Genomic DNA, 13,112 nt, shown 5'->3' on the forward strand with positions numbered 1-13,112 from the left:
AAGCGCCGCCACAAGGGGAGAGTCAGGACCCTCCTGCAGGGCGGCCCGCGGTCTCCTGCCTTGCGCTGCTTGGTGGGAGACGGTGAGACGCGATTCCCTTTTTCGCCCTGGGCGATCAGGGCCTGGGGGCCACCGTTGGCTGCGAGTGCCAGGGCCCGGGTCCCTAGACCACCGCGGTCCCCATGTGTGGGAAGGCGTCCTTCGGGCCCTCACTTCCGGGTGCGCCACGCTTTGCTTGGGGCCCCGGCAGACATCGGGGGAGCACTGGAAATCCCTGTGCTCCAGGCCATGCTCTGGGGCCTTTCCTAGCAAGGGGAGGCTCCCACGGGGGCCCGGATCTCCGTGGATTTGGGAAGGCCAGGGATGGGCAGCGGGTCCCTTGTGTCCTGCCCCTTGCCCGCGGACCCGAGCCCTGGGTGGGTCAGCCGCCCGCCTGGACAGCACCGGCCAGGGCTTCGGGCTGGAGAGTTCTTGGCGGCATGGCACGGGCCAGCGAGCACGCCGTTCCGACGGCCGGCCTCCCCCTCCCTCCTTAGGCCCCCATCCCCAAGCGAGGATCTGGCCCTGACCACCAAGTCTTGCATCGCCCAGCCCCGCCGCCCGGTCCCATGCCTCAGGAAGCCGGGGTATGGCGCTGTCCTGAGAGCAGCCTCGGTAAGCAGCTTCTGGGTGGTAGGGGACCTCCCGCGTCGCCTCGGGCGTGCTTGGGTCAATGATGAGAACTCATATGGTCTCGAAGAGCGATGAGGACCTAAAAATCACGCTCAATAGGATTACGCTGAGGCCCAAGGCAGGGGACCGTGCCGGGGTCAGCCTCCCCCAGAGCGTCGGGGCAGTGAGGGTGCGCTGCAGGTGGCCGCGGGAGGAGAACCACCTCTCGAGGCTCTCTGCTGTGGCCCCCGGACGTCGGTGCACCTGCGGGTGCCGACGGGGTGTTCTGGCGTTCCAGCTGGTCTACCGACCCAGGCCTCTTCCCCGGACAGCTGCCCGAGAGCCAGGGCTTAGCCACCCTTGTGTCCTTGTGTCTTTCAGCGGGCCTGGCTGGCAAGGTTCTTGGCGCGTCTCCCACCAGGAGAGGTGAGCGGAAGCCTCTGGGCTCCGAGGGAGGCCCCAGACCCCTTGGCCTGGCATCGGGAAGCGGGGACCCCAGCAGGGACTCCGCAGCTGGGCCTGGGCTGGGGATGCGGGTCCTCATTGTCCGGACGGCACCGAAGTCCCCGTGAGCGTGTGCCCCTGAGCCATCCCAGGGGCAGGGATCGCGAAACGTGGGCCGGGGGGCTGACAAGGCCTGGAAAGCGCGGGCTGGCCGCCCAAGGCCCAGGTGCACCCGAGGCCTCCTGATCAATTGCGGCGTGTCCGGGGGGCCCAGAAAGGGAGTGGACGTGAGACCCGTGGTCTCGGAGGCCACTGTGCCCTTCAGCAACACCTTGTTGCTCAAGGCCCGGCCCATGGCAGGTTTCTGCGGGCTGCACTGGCCCGAGCTCCTGTCCCGTCCTGCAGACGACCAAGGCGTTTGGGGCCCCGGGAGGCCACTTCCGAAGAGCCCACGAGGATTCGTTGAGCTGGCCAGACGGCACGGTTCCACTGGGGCGGGGGGGCAGAAACTGCACGTCCCAGGCCACAGCAGCCGTTGGGGCTCAGCCTCTCACCTGAGACTCTCAAGCACCCGGGATAGGGTCGTGGTGAAGCGGCACTGCACGGGCCGAGTCAGGTCCCTCGTCCAGAGCGGCCAGCGGGCGGTGTGCCTTGCTGCCTTGGTGGAGAGTGACCTGGCTTTCCCCGCTCGGCCGTGGGGGAGCCCTGGGCCCCGGCAACCTTTGGCTTCCCGGGCAGGGGCTCAGGTCCTTGGCTCCCAGGTGGCTCCAGGAGAGGGTGGGCGGCGTCCTGGCCAAACCTCCCGGGCCGCCGCTCTTGGCTCGCCACTCCGGGAGACAGCGGGGACCCGGCCAAAGCCCTGTGGTCCATGCCATGGTCAGGGGCCGTTCTCCAGAAGGCTGGGCTCCCACAGGGACCACGGTCTCCATTGCTTTGGGATGCCCCGGAAAGGGCAGCCGGGCCCTTGGGCCCGGCTCCTTCCTGGCGGACACCTGCCATGCTTGGCTCCGAACTCTGCCGGGCCCCCAGTGGCCAGGACTCCGGGAAAGGGGGCCCTGGGCCGCACGGCAGGCGCTTCAGACCAGGACGTTTGGACAGCTGGTCTCTCCGTCTCTCCTTAGAAACCCATCCACAATCGAGAAGCTCGCCCAGATGAGCACGTCTTGCTTGGCCCCGCCCTGCCCAGAGGTCTCACGTCTCAGGACCCGGGGGCATGGACGCGGTGCGGAATGCAGCCCCGGTAAGCGGCTTCGGGGTGCCCCGAGGCCGCACGCATCGCCACCAGCTTGCTTGGGTCAGTGATGAGAACTCAAGTGGTCTCGAAGAGCGATGATGACCTAAAAATCATGCTCAATAGGATTACGCTGAGGCCCAAGACAGGCGTCTGTGCCGGGATCAGCCTCCCCCAGACCCTGGGGACCCTGGAGGTGCGCCGCAGTTGTGGGCGTGAGGCCATCGTACCCTCGGGGCTCCCCGTGCTGGCCCTGGCCTGTCTGTGCCCGTCAGGGGTCCGCTCGAGGTCGTGAGGCGTTCCGCCCGGCCTCCGGACCCAATCCACCTCGCAGGACAGCTCCCTCGGTGCCATTGCTTAGGAGACCGTTGCCCCTTGTGTCTTTCAGCGGGCCTCGGGGGCCGGAACTTGGTGCGGCGTGACCCAAGAGAGGTGAGTGGAAGACTCTGGGCCTGCAGGGAGATGCCAGGCGCCATGGGCATTGCCCGCGGAGCCCGGATCCCCGCACGGGCCCCGGCTCCAGCACTGTGCTAGGGATGGGGGCTGTGGTGGCCCACACAGCGTTGACCTGCCCATGCACAGCCGCCCTTCAGCAATCCCACGTGCAGGGAATGGGAAAGTTGGGCCAGGTCACTGGCAACGACTGGGGGCTGGGGGCATGCCGCCGTCGTCCCACATGGACCTGAGGCCTCCTTGTACGTCCAGCTGTGTCCTGTGCGCCCGAGAAGAGAGCGGACGTGAGTCCCTTGGTGTCAGGGCCCTCTGTCCCCTTCAGCGAGTGGTTGTCGCTCGAGTCACCCCAGCCGATGGTTCTGGAGAGGGCTGGAGAGGGCAGAGCTCATGAAGAATGCAGCAGACGCCCAAGTGTAAGCAGGGCACGGGAGGCTGCTGAAGTACAGCCCTCGAATGTTTCCTCGGATTTCCCGAGTCAGCAAGGTTTCCCTGGCCCAGGGGAAGAGTGGCGAGCCCCGGGCCACAGCAGGCCATGGGGCTGAGCCGGTCCTCTGAGGCCCCCAGAGGAAGCGCCGCCACAAGGGGAGAGTCAGGACCCTCCTGCAGGGCGGCCCGCGGTCTCCTGCCTTGCGCTGCTTGGTGGGAGACGGTGAGACGCGATTCCCTTTTTCGCCCTGGGCGATCAGGGCCTGGGGGCCACCGTTGGCTGCGAGTGCCAGGGCCCGGGTCCCTAGACCACCGCGGTCCCCATGTGTGGGAAGGCGTCCTTCGGGCCCTCACTTCCGGGTGCGCCACGCTTTGCTTGGGGCCCCGGCAGACATCGGGGGAGCACTGGAAATCCCTGTGCTCCAGGCCATGCTCTGGGGCCTTTCCTAGCAAGGGGAGGCTCCCACGGGGGCCCGGATCTCCGTGGATTTGGGAAGGCCAGGGATGGGCAGCGGGTCCCTTGTGTCCTGCCCCTTGCCCGCGGACCCGAGCCCTGGGTGGGTCAGCCGCCCGCCTGGACAGCACCGGCCAGGGCTTCGGGCTGGAGAGTTCTTGGCGGCATGGCACGGGCCAGCGAGCACGCCGTTCCGACGGCCGGCCTCCCCCTCCCTCCTTAGGCCCCCATCCCCAAGCGAGGATCTGGCCCTGACCACCAAGTCTTGCATCGCCCAGCCCCGCCGCCAGGTCCCATGCCTCAGGAAGCCGGGGTATGGCGCTGTCCTGAGAGCAGCCTCGGTAAGCAGCTTCTGGGTGGTAGGGGACCTCCCGCGTCGCCTCGGGCGTGCTTGGGTCAATGATGAGAACTCATATGGTCTCGAAGAGCGATGAGGACCTAAAAATCACGCTCAATAGGATTACGCTGAGGCCCAAGGCAGGGGACCGTGCCGGGGTCAGCCTCCCCCAGAGCGTCGGGGCAGTGAGGGTGCGCTGCAGGTGGCCGCGGGAGGAGAACCACCTCTCGAGGCTCTCTGCTGTGGCCCCCGGACGTCGGTGCACCTGCGGGTGCCGACGGGGTGTTCTGGCGTTCCAGCTGGTCTACCGACCCAGGCCTCTTCCCCGGACAGCTGCCCGAGAGCCAGGGCTTAGCCACCCTTGTGTCCTTGTGTCTTTCAGCGGGCCTGGCTGGCAAGGTTCTTGGCGCGTCTCCCACCAGGAGAGGTGAGCGGAAGCCTCTGGGCTCCGAGGGAGGCCCCAGACCCCTTGGCCTGGCATCGGGAAGCGGGGACCCCAGCAGGGACTCCGCAGCTGGGCCTGGGCTGGGGATGCGGGTCCTCATTGTCCGGACGGCACCGAAGTCCCCGTGAGCGTGTGCCCCTGAGCCATCCCAGGGGCAGGGATCGCGAAACGTGGGCCGGGGGGCTGACAAGGCCTGGAAAGCGCGGGCTGGCCGCCCAAGGCCCAGGTGCACCCGAGGCCTCCTGATCAATTGCGGCGTGTCCGGGGGGCCCAGAAAGGGAGTGGACGTGAGACCCGTGGTCTCGGAGGCCACTGTGCCCTTCAGCAACACCTTGTTGCTCAAGGCCCGGCCCATGGCAGGTTTCTGCGGGCTGCACTGGCCCGAGCTCCTGTCCCGTCCTGCAGACGACCAAGGCGTTTGGGGCCCCGGGAGGCCACTTCCGAAGAGCCCACGAGGATTCGTTGAGCTGGCCAGACGGCACGGTTCCACTGGGGCGGGGGGGCAGAAACTGCACGTCCCAGGCCACAGCAGCCGTTGGGGCTCAGCCTCTCACCTGAGACTCTCAAGCACCCGGGATAGGGTCGTGGTGAAGCGGCACTGCACGGGCCGAGTCAGGTCCCTCGTCCAGAGCGGCCAGCGGGCGGTGTGCCTTGCTGCCTTGGTGGAGAGTGACCTGGCTTTCCCCGCTCGGCCGTGGGGGAGCCCTGGGCCCCGGCAACCTTTGGCTTCCCGGGCAGGGGCTCAGGTCCTTGGCTCCCAGGTGGCTCCAGGAGAGGGTGGGCGGCGTCCTGGCCAAACCTCCCGGGCCGCCGCTCTTGGCTCGCCACTCCGGGAGACAGCGGGGACCCGGCCAAAGCCCTGTGGTCCATGCCATGGTCAGGGGCCGTTCTCCAGAAGGCTGGGCTCCCACAGGGACCACGGTCTCCATTGCTTTGGGATGCCCCGGAAAGGGCAGCCGGGCCCTTGGGCCCGGCTCCTTCCTGGCGGACACCTGCCATGCTTGGCTCCGAACTCTGCCGGGCCCCCAGTGGCCAGGACTCCGGGAAAGGGGGCCCTGGGCCGCACGGCAGGCGCTTCAGACCAGGACGTTTGGACAGCTGGTCTCTCCGTCTCTCCTTAGAAACCCATCCACAATCGAGAAGCTCGCCCAGATGAGCACGTCTTGCTTGGCCCCGCCCTGCCCAGAGGTCTCACGTCTCAGGACCCGGGGGCATGGACGCGGTGCGGAATGCAGCCCCGGTAAGCGGCTTCGGGGTGCCCCGAGGCCGCACGCATCGCCACCAGCTTGCTTGGGTCAGTGATGAGAACTCAAGTGGTCTCGAAGAGCGATGATGACCTAAAAATCATGCTCAATAGGATTACGCTGAGGCCCAAGACAGGCGTCTGTGCCGGGATCAGCCTCCCCCAGACCCTGGGGACCCTGGAGGTGCGCCGCAGTTGTGGGCGTGAGGCCATCGTACCCTCGGGGCTCCCCGTGCTGGCCCTGGCCTGTCTGTGCCCGTCAGGGGTCCGCTCGAGGTCGTGAGGCGTTCCGCCCGGCCTCCGGACCCAATCCACCTCGCAGGACAGCTCCCTCGGTGCCATTGCTTAGGAGACCGTTGCCCCTTGTGTCTTTCAGCGGGCCTCGGGGGCCGGAACTTGGTGCGGCGTGACCCAAGAGAGGTGAGTGGAAGACTCTGGGCCTGCAGGGAGATGCCAGGCGCCATGGGCATTGCCCGCGGAGCCCGGATCCCCGCACGGGCCCCGGCTCCAGCACTGTGCTAGGGATGGGGGCTGTGGTGGCCCACACAGCGTTGACCTGCCCATGCACAGCCGCCCTTCAGCAATCCCACGTGCAGGGAATGGGAAAGTTGGGCCAGGTCACTGGCAACGACTGGGGGCTGGGGGCATGCCGCCGTCGTCCCACATGGACCTGAGGCCTCCTTGTACGTCCAGCTGTGTCCTGTGCGCCCGAGAAGAGAGCGGACGTGAGTCCCTTGGTGTCAGGGCCCTCTGTCCCCTTCAGCGAGTGGTTGTCGCTCGAGTCACCCCAGCCGATGGTTCTGGAGAGGGCTGGAGAGGGCAGAGCTCATGAAGAATGCAGCAGACGCCCAAGTGTAAGCAGGGCACGGGAGGCTGCTGAAGTACAGCCCTCGAATGTTTCCTCGGATTTCCCGAGTCAGCAAGGTTTCCCTGGCCCAGGGGAAGAGTGGCGAGCCCCGGGCCACAGCAGGCCATGGGGCTGAGCCGGTCCTCTGAGGCCCCCAGAGGAAGCGCCGCCACAAGGGGAGAGTCAGGACCCTCCTGCAGGGCGGCCCGCGGTCTCCTGCCTTGCGCTGCTTGGTGGGAGACGGTGAGACGCGATTCCCTTTTTCGCCCTGGGCGATCAGGGCCTGGGGGCCACCGTTGGCTGCGAGTGCCAGGGCCCGGGTCCCTAGACCACCGCGGTCCCCATGTGTGGGAAGGCGTCCTTCGGGCCCTCACTTCCGGGTGCGCCACGCTTTGCTTGGGGCCCCGGCAGACATCGGGGGAGCACTGGAAATCCCTGTGCTCCAGGCCATGCTCTGGGGCCTTTCCTAGCAAGGGGAGGCTCCCACGGGGGCCCGGATCTCCGTGGATTTGGGAAGGCCAGGGATGGGCAGCGGGTCCCTTGTGTCCTGCCCCTTGCCCGCGGACCCGAGCCCTGGGTGGGTCAGCCGCCCGCCTGGACAGCACCGGCCAGGGCTTCGGGCTGGAGAGTTCTTGGCGGCATGGCACGGGCCAGCGAGCACGCCGTTCCGACGGCCGGCCTCCCCCTCCCTCCTTAGGCCCCCATCCCCAAGCGAGGATCTGGCCCTGACCACCAAGTCTTGCATCGCCCAGCCCCGCCGCCCGGTCCCATGCCTCAGGAAGACGGGGTATGGCGCTGTCCTGAGAGCAGCCTCGGTAAGCAGCTTCTGGGTGGTAGGGGACCTCCCGCGTCGCCTCGGGCGTGCTTGGGTCAATGATGAGAACTCATATGGTCTCGAAGAGCGATGAGGACCTAAAAATCACGCTCAATAGGATTACGCTGAGGCCCAAGGCAGGGGACCGTGCCGGGGTCAGCCTCCCCCAGAGCGTCGGGGCAGTGAGGGTGCGCTGCAGGTGGCCGCGGGAGGAGAACCACCTCTCGAGGCTCTCTGCTGTGGCCCCCGGACGTCGGTGCACCTGCGGGTGCCGACGGGGTGTTCTGGCGTTCCAGCTGGTCTACCGACCCAGGCCTCTTCCCCGGACAGCTGCCCGAGAGCCAGGGCTTAGCCACCCTTGTGTCCTTGTGTCTTTCAGCGGGCCTGGCTGGCAAGGTTCTTGGCGCGTCTCCCACCAGGAGAGGTGAGCGGAAGCCTCTGGGCTCCGAGGGAGGCCCCAGACCCCTTGGCCTGGCATCGGGAAGCGGGGACCCCAGCAGGGACTCCGCAGCTGGGCCTGGGCTGGGGATGCGGGTCCTCATTGTCCGGACGGCACCGAAGTCCCCGTGAGCGTGTGCCCCTGAGCCATCCCAGGGGCAGGGATCGCGAAACGTGGGCCGGGGGGCTGACAAGGCCTGGAAAGCGCGGGCTGGCCGCCCAAGGCCCAGGTGCACCCGAGGCCTCCTGATCAATTGCGGCGTGTCCGGGGGGCCCAGAAAGGGAGTGGACGTGAGACCCGTGGTCTCGGAGGCCACTGTGCCCTTCAGCAACACCTTGTTGCTCAAGGCCCGGCCCATGGCAGGTTTCTGCGGGCTGCACTGGCCCGAGCTCCTGTCCCGTCCTGCAGACGACCAAGGCGTTTGGGGCCCCGGGAGGCCACTTCCGAAGAGCCCACGAGGATTCGTTGAGCTGGCCAGACGGCACGGTTCCACTGGGGCGGGGGGGCAGAAACTGCACGTCCCAGGCCACAGCAGCCGTTGGGGCTCAGCCTCTCACCTGAGACTCTCAAGCACCCGGGATAGGGTCGTGGTGAAGCGGCACTGCACGGGCCGAGTCAGGTCCCTCGTCCAGAGCGGCCAGCGGGCGGTGTGCCTTGCTGCCTTGGTGGAGAGTGACCTGGCTTTCCCCGCTCGGCCGTGGGGGAGCCCTGGGCCCCGGCAACCTTTGGCTTCCCGGGCAGGGGCTCAGGTCCTTGGCTCCCAGGTGGCTCCAGGAGAGGGTGGGCGGCGTCCTGGCCAAACCTCCCGGGCCGCCGCTCTTGGCTCGCCACTCCGGGAGACAGCGGGGACCCGGCCAAAGCCCTGTGGTCCATGCCATGGTCAGGGGCCGTTCTCCAGAAGGCTGGGCTCCCACAGGGACCACGGTCTCCATTGCTTTGGGATGCCCCGGAAAGGGCAGCCGGGCCCTTGGGCCCGGCTCCTTCCTGGCGGACACCTGCCATGCTTGGCTCCGAACTCTGCCGGGCCCCCAGTGGCCAGGACTCCGGGAAAGGGGGCCCTGGGCCGCACGGCAGGCGCTTCAGACCAGGACGTTTGGACAGCTGGTCTCTCCGTCTCTCCTTAGAAACCCATCCACAATCGAGAAGCTCGCCCAGATGAGCACGTCTTGCTTGGCCCCGCCCTGCCCAGAGGTCTCACGTCTCAGGACCCGGGGGCATGGACGCGGTGCGGAATGCAGCCCCGGTAAGCGGCTTCGGGGTGCCCCGAGGCCGCACGCATCGCCACCAGCTTGCTTGGGTCAGTGATGAGAACTCAAGTGGTCTCGAAGAGCGATGATGACCTAAAAATCATGCTCAATAGGATTACGCTGAGGCCCAAGACAGGCGTCTGTGCCGGGATCAGCCTCCCCCAGACCCTGGGGACCCTGGAGGTGCGCCGCAGTTGTGGGCGTGAGGCCATCGTACCCTCGGGGCTCCCCGTGCTGGCCCTGGCCTGTCTGTGCCCGTCAGGGGTCCGCTCGAGGTCGTGAGGCGTTCCGCCCGGCCTCCGGACCCAATCCACCTCGCAGGACAGCTCCCTCGGTGCCATTGCTTAGGAGACCGTTGCCCCTTGTGTCTTTCAGCGGGCCTCGGGGGCCGGAACTTGGTGCGGCGTGACCCAAGAGAGGTGAGTGGAAGACTCTGGGCCTGCAGGGAGATGCCAGGCGCCATGGGCATTGTCCGCGGAGCCCGGATCCCCGCACGGGCCCCGGCTCCAGCACTGTGCTAGGGATGGGGGCTGTGGTGGCCCACACAGCGTTGACCTGCCCATGCACAGCCGCCCTTCAGCAATCCCACGTGCAGGGAATGGGAAAGTTGGGCCAGGTCACTGGCAACGACTGGGGGCTGGGGGCATGCCGCCGTCGTCCCACATGGACCTGAGGCCTCCTTGTACGTCCAGCTGTGTCCTGTGCGCCCGAGAAGAGAGCGGACGTGAGTCCCTTGGTGTCAGGGCCCTCTGTCCCCTTCAGCGAGTGGTTGTCGCTCGAGTCACCCCAGCCGATGGTTCTGGAGAGGGCTGGAGAGGGCAGAGCTCATGAAGAATGCAGCAGACGCCCAAGTGTAAGCAGGGCACGGGAGGCTGCTGAAGTACAGCCCTCGAATGTTTCCTCGGATTTCCCGAGTCAGCAAGGTTTCCCTGGCCCAGGGGAAGAGTGGCGAGCCCCGGGCCACAGCAGGCCATGGGGCTGAGCCGGTCCTCTGAGGCCCCCAGAGGAAGCGCCGCCACAAGGGGAGAGTCAGGACCCTCCTGCAGGGCGGGCCGCGGTCTCCCGCCTTGCGCTGCTTGGTGGGAGACGGTGAGACGCGATTCCCTTTTTCGCCCTGGGCGATCAGGGCCTGGGGGCCACCGTTGGCTGCGAGTGCCAGGGCCCGGGTCCCTAGACCACCGCGGTCCCCATGTGTGGGAAGGCGTCCTTCGGGCCCTCACTTCCGGGTGCGCCACGCTTTGCTTGGGGCCCCGGCAGACATCGGGGGAGCACTGGAAATCCCTGTGCTCCAGGCCATGCTCTGGGGCCTTTCCTAGCAAGGGGAGGCTCCCACGGGGGCCCGGATCTCCGTGGATTTGGGAAGGCCAGGGATGGGCAGCGGGTCCCTTGTGTCCTGCCCCTTGCCCGCGGACCCGAGCCCTGGGTGGGTCAGCCGCCCGCCTGGACAGCACCGGCCAGGGCTTCGGGCTGGAGAGTTCTTGGCGGCATGGCACGGGCCAGCGAGCACGCCGTTCCAACGGCCGGCCTCCCCCTCCCTCCTTAGGCCCCCATCCCCAAGCGAGGATCTGGCCCTGACCACCAAGTCTTGCATCGCCCAGCCCCGCCGCCAGGTCCCATGCCTCAGGAAGCCAGGGTATGGCGCTGTCCTGAGAGCAGCCTCGGTAAGCAGCTTCTGGGTGGTAGGGGACCTCCCGCGTCGCCTCGGGCGTGCTTGGGTCAATGATGAGAACTCATATGGTCTCGAAGAGCGATGAGGACCTAAAAATCACGCTCAATAGGATTACGCTGAGGCCCAAGGCAGGGGACCGTGCCGGGGTCAGCCTCCCCCAGAGCGTCGGGGCAGTGAGGGTGCGCTGCAGGTGCGCTGCACCTCTCGAGGCTCTCTGCTGTGGCCCCCGGACGTCGGTGCACCTGCGGGTGCCGACGGGGTGTTCTGGCGTTCCAGCTGGTCTACCGACCCAGGCCTCTTCCCCGGACAGCTGCCCGAGAGCCAGGGCTTAGCCACCCTTGTGTCCTTGTGTCTTTCAGCGGGCCTGGCTGGCAAGGTTCTTGGCGCGTCTCCCACCAGGAGAGGTGAGCGGAAGCCTCTGGGCTCCGAGGGAGGCCCCAGACCCCTTGGCCTGGCATCGGGAAGCGGGGACCCCAGCAGGGACTCCGCAGCTGGGCCTGGGCTGGGGATGCGGGTCCTCATTGTCCGGACGGCACCGAAGTCCCCGTGAGCGTGTGCCCCTGAGCCATCCCAGGGGCAGGGATCGCGAAACGTGGGCCGGGGGGCTGACAAGGCCTGGAAAGCGCGGGCTGGCCGCCCAAGGCCCAGGTGCACCCGAGGCCTCCTGATCAATTGCGGCGTGTCCGGGGGGCCCAGAAAGGGAGTGGACGTGAGACCCGTGGTCTCGGAGGCCACTGTGCCCTTGAGCAACACCTTGTTGCTCAAGGCCCGGCCCATGGCAGGTTTCTGCGGGCTGCACTGGCCCGAGCTCCTGTCCCGTCCTGCAGACGACCAAGGCGTTTGGGGCCCCGGGAGGCCACTTCCGAAGAGCCCACGAGGATTCGTTGAGCTGGCCAGACGGCACGGTTCCACTGGGGCGGGGGGGGCAGAAACTGCACGTCCCAGGCCACAGCAGCCGTTGGGGCTCAGCCTCTCACCTGAGACTCTCAAGCACCCGGGATAGGGTCGTGGTGAAGCGGCACTGCACGGGCCGAGTCAGGTCCCTCGTCCAGAGCGGCCAGCGGGCGGTGTGCCTTGCTGCTGTGGTGGAGAGTGACCTGGCTTTCCCCGCTCGGCCGTGGGGGAGCCCTGGGCCCCGGCAACCTTTGGCTTCCCGGGCAGGGGCTCAGGTCCTTGGCCCCCAGGTGGCTCCAGGAGAGGGTGGGCGGCGTCCTGGCCAAACCTCCCGGGCCGCCGCTCTTGGCTCGCCAATCCGGGAGACAGCGGGGACCCGGCCAAAGCCCTGTGGTCCATGCCATGGTCAGGGGCCGTTCTCCAGAAGGCTGGGCTCCCACAGGGACCACGGTCTCCATTGCTTTGGGATGCCCCGGAAAGGGCAGCCGGGCCCTTGGGCCCGGCTCCTTCCTGGCGGACACCTGCCATGCTTGGCTCCGAACTCTGCCGGGCCCCCAGTGGCCAGGACTCCGGGAAAGGGGGCCCTGGGCCGCACGGCAGGCGCTTCAGACCAGGACGTTTGGACAGCTGGTCTCTCCGTCTCTCCTTAGAAACCCATCCACAATCGAGAAGCTCGCCCAGATGAGCACGTCTTGCTTGGCCCCGCCCTGCCCAGAGGTCTCACGTCTCAGGACCCGGGGGCATGGACGCGGTGCGGAATGCAGCCCCGGTAAGCAGCTTCGGGGTGCCCCGAGGCCGCACGCATCGCCACCAGCTTGCTTGGGTCAGTGATGAGAACTCAAGTGGTCTCGAAGAGCGATGATGACCTAAAAATCATGCTCAATAGGATTACGCTGAGGCCCAAGACAGGCGTCTGTGCCGGGATCAGCCTCCCCCAGACCCTGGGGACCCTGGAGGTGCGCCGCAGTTGTGGGCGTGAGGCCATCGTACCCTCGGGGCTCCCCGTGCTGGCCCTGGCCTGTCTGTGCCCGTCAGGGGTCCGCTCGAGGTCGTGAGGCGTTCCGCCCGGCCTCCGGACCCAATCCACCTCGCAGGACAGCTCCCTCGGTGCCATTGCTTAGGAGACCGTTGCCCCTTGTGTCTTTCAGCGGGCCTCGGGGGCCGGAACTTGGTGCGGCGTGACCCAAGAGAGGTGAGTGGAAGACTCTGGGCCTGCAGGGAGATGCCAGGCGCCATGGGCATTGTCCGCGGAGCCCGGATCCCCGCACGGGCCCCGGCTCCAGCACTGTGCTAGGGATGGGGGCTGTGGTGGCCCACACAGCGTGGACCTGCCCATGCACAGCCGCCCTTCAGCAATCCCACGTGCAGGGAATGGGAAAGTTGGGCCAGGTCACTGGCAACGACTGGGGGCTGGGGGCATGCCGCCGTCGTCCCACATGGACCTGAGGCCTCCTTGTACGTCCAGCTGTGTCCTGTGCGCCCGAGAAGAGAGCGGACGTGAGTCCCTTGGTGTCAGGG

General features: G+C 67.6%; 8 non-coding genes across 8 annotated transcripts; all 8 read left to right on the top strand.

Annotated features, from left to right (window-relative positions):
* Nucleotides 1-706: 706 nt before the first annotated feature.
* On the top strand, nt 707-787 carry LOC123945438. Its single transcript, XR_006819266.1, has one exon. It is a non-coding gene; the product is annotated as a small nucleolar RNA SNORD115 (small nucleolar RNA).
* Nucleotides 788-2,387: 1,600 nt separating this feature from the next.
* On the top strand, nt 2,388-2,468 carry LOC123945588. The gene has a single exon (XR_006819408.1). It is a non-coding gene; the product is annotated as a small nucleolar RNA SNORD115 (small nucleolar RNA).
* Nucleotides 2,469-4,052: 1,584 nt separating this feature from the next.
* LOC123945439 lies at nt 4,053-4,133 on the top strand. Its single transcript, XR_006819267.1, has one exon. It is a non-coding gene; the product is annotated as a small nucleolar RNA SNORD115 (small nucleolar RNA).
* Nucleotides 4,134-5,733: 1,600 nt separating this feature from the next.
* LOC123945589 lies at nt 5,734-5,814 on the top strand. The gene has a single exon (XR_006819409.1). It is a non-coding gene; the product is annotated as a small nucleolar RNA SNORD115 (small nucleolar RNA).
* Nucleotides 5,815-7,398: 1,584 nt separating this feature from the next.
* Nucleotides 7,399-7,479, top strand: LOC123945440. Its single transcript, XR_006819268.1, has one exon. It is a non-coding gene; the product is annotated as a small nucleolar RNA SNORD115 (small nucleolar RNA).
* Nucleotides 7,480-9,079: 1,600 nt separating this feature from the next.
* Nucleotides 9,080-9,160, top strand: LOC123945590. The gene has a single exon (XR_006819410.1). It is a non-coding gene; the product is annotated as a small nucleolar RNA SNORD115 (small nucleolar RNA).
* Nucleotides 9,161-10,744: 1,584 nt separating this feature from the next.
* LOC123945441 lies at nt 10,745-10,825 on the top strand. Its single transcript, XR_006819269.1, has one exon. It is a non-coding gene; the product is annotated as a small nucleolar RNA SNORD115 (small nucleolar RNA).
* Nucleotides 10,826-12,415: 1,590 nt separating this feature from the next.
* Nucleotides 12,416-12,496, top strand: LOC123945591. Its single transcript, XR_006819411.1, has one exon. It is a non-coding gene; the product is annotated as a small nucleolar RNA SNORD115 (small nucleolar RNA).
* Nucleotides 12,497-13,112: the final 616 nt, after the last annotated feature.

Source organism: Meles meles, chromosome 6, assembly GCF_922984935.1.
Source record: "Meles meles chromosome 6, mMelMel3.1 paternal haplotype, whole genome shotgun sequence".
In the NCBI taxonomy this organism is placed as follows: Eukaryota; Metazoa; Chordata; class Mammalia; order Carnivora; family Mustelidae; genus Meles; species Meles meles.